The 2,803-nt window shown below is 33.5% G+C and overlaps 1 protein-coding gene across 1 annotated transcript in view; it reads left to right on the forward strand.

Moving 5' to 3' along the window:
- Nucleotides 1-2,803, forward strand: part of LOC102677006 (ras-GEF domain-containing family member 1B-like) — a 289,681-nt gene that overhangs the window by 264,952 nt on the left and 21,926 nt on the right. The gene's annotated exons all lie outside the window — the stretch shown is intronic.

The raw sequence follows: 2,803 nt of genomic DNA on the forward strand, positions 1-2,803 counted from the left end.
ACTGTAATTCTGTATAAAAATAAAAAAAAAAATGAAAATGCATATTTATGAGCTTAAAATAACTATCTATCAACCCAATTTCCATTCTATTTTCATCGGAAGCGTTATCAATCCCTCAACGCATAAATAATCGCCAATTGTTTGCAAGGCGCGAAGATTCACGCGTCGTTGGTCTCGTCTTTTTATCGGAAAGGAAATTGAGGGGAGAATTTTCGCATAAATCAAAACGTTTGCCGCGGGCAGTTAGGAACGAATGCTGTCAGCCTCGTTTCCTCCCTGTCATATCGGCCAACCCCCGCTCGCTTCATAATTCGATCGACGATCTAATTCGAAGAAACGGAGGCCATCGTTTCGCCCCATAATCGAATCACTTCACGGTTCGCTGATCCCGTTCAAACTCGATGGTCTTTCCTCTTGAGTCGCGTCGAGAGAAAAGGGTATGACGTGTTTCATCAACACGTGAAAGGAATGGGTGATTCTTCAAATTTTATCTATTATCACGATTAAAAGTACTTAAAGATTGATCGAAAGATTATTCTTGTATACGTATATGATATTTATTGCTTATAATAAATTTAATAATTTGATAGCAATAGGATATATGGATAGAATAGAGATATGGATCTTAATATAATAATTGATCTTTTATGTGTTATTTTTTATGTCGATCATTATATAGGGATTATTGATTACATAAAAAGAATTCTGTAATCAATAATGAAAGAAAAGTATAAAAAAAATGTTAAAGTTGAAGAATGTTCTTTAAGTTTTTTGTGATATTCGCTTCTCTTCGATTTTTATCTTATCAGATCTCTCTTCAGAACTCTTCGAGCGGAAGAACGTTTGAAAATGATGAAGAGGTCATTGGAACAGTAAATGAACTTATTACAACAAGAGAACAATTCTCTGGAAATGGTGTAGATATAGAATTGAGATTATAAAATTTGTTGGAAAAATTATATAGAATAAAAAATAAATTAGCGGGTAAAGAGAGGATGAAATATTGAAAAATATTGAAAATTCGCTGGTAAGAGAATCAAAATTATTATGAAAATTATTATTAGGACGACGTGAAAAAAAAAACAGTCGAAGAATGTTCATTTTGCAATTACTTGATTGTTACCACGAACTGCAATTGCTAGCAATTTCCATATATTTCGTTGAAACGTGAATAACAGTCGGCTAATTATAGTAGCACGAGCAATTACTTTTACGCAATCCGACCGCGTTAATCGTCATTTTTAACTACTGTAATTCCCTAATGCGTTCGCTGAAAAATTGTCAAAATTTCATGAAAGAATAATTTCTATTCCATTTACACGATGAATATCATAATAATTTAATTACAATCGCGGTTTTAAATAAAATAACGTATGAAAAATAATTTTTAAACTTTTACGTTTTATTCGTTATTACTTTATTTACAACAAATTATTTATTTCTTCTAATTTTAATATAAAAATTAATTCAAATTCGTACACATTTATCCAAACGCTATTATTTGTAACAAAAATTCTTTTTATTAAATCCCAAAATAATCCCAAAAGAAAGAAAGAAAGAAAAAATTATCATTTACCAATATACCAATATATTTCTATTATGAATTCTTGACATGTTAAAAAAAAAATCCAATTTTCCATCGATTTTCATCGTTTAACCGCGCAATCATCATCGAAACACGGGCTAAGGGGGCGCGAAATTCAATCGAGAAGAAAACAAATGAAATAGGAGAGTCCCAATGAAAGGATGAATAATAGACGAGACGACGAAATCGAGTAGTTTTTCGAGCAGTGATATGGATCAGTGTTTGCGGATCGCTATTTCGAAGTTGAACGAGAGAGAATACAAATTTTGGAGGTGGATATACATGAATGATCGAACACGTTCGATTCGAAATTGAAACATCCGCGGGACTTATTCTAAAATCATCGTTGCGATGACGAAATAAATAATTATAATGATTTCGAACGTGGAATGGAAATAGAAAAAATATGATGTTTTTCTCGTTTAACTTCTCCTATTTCGATGAGTTCAACCAGCAATCAACCATCGTAATTTATTTCGATTGATCCAAGATGACTCTTGGACCAAAATTTTGATTAATTTTATATTAATAATTTGAAAAACTATTTTAAAATCACGTTAAATAATTCAATTTATATTTCGATATATTTGTTAAATAATTGTTACATATATAAACTATTTCTTATAACGAATATTAAAAATTTCTATATCTAACAAAATAGAAACAGTTCCACCAAAATTTCCTCCCTTTGCTATCTCCCTTATAATATAAAACTCGTAAGCAATAAAACGAATTTACAACGGATGTACAACGTTATATCCCCGACACAAACGACCCTAAATCCACGGAATAATATCCAACCCGGCGACGTAAAGCATTTAACAATCTACGATCTAAAAATTATCCCCAATAATATCCAACGCAACGACTCCGCAAAATAACCCCTCCGCTCTTTCCTGTAATATCATCCGACCTCTAACTCCGAATCATTACTCCGACTATCGTTTCGAGAAACTTAAATTAATACACCCTCCATAAACCCTCCACATCCCCTCTGCTGCTAAACATCAAACCCGCGCACAACAGCCCAATATAAACTTGGTGGTCGATCGCTCGACGTCCGACACGAGAATCAGACTGCAGAAACAGCATCAAAAACCTTTCCCTCTTCCTTCCTCTGAATCGTTGGCGGAGACATAACGCTTTGAAACGACACCGTCCAACTCACGGCTCGCCCCTATGACGGATCTTTATCGAGGAGAGGGAGAGGGGGTGGCC

This window comes from Apis dorsata, unplaced genomic scaffold, assembly GCF_000469605.1.
Source record: "Apis dorsata unplaced genomic scaffold, Apis dorsata 1.3 scaffold_194, whole genome shotgun sequence".
NCBI classification, from domain to species: Eukaryota; Metazoa; Arthropoda; class Insecta; order Hymenoptera; family Apidae; genus Apis; species Apis dorsata.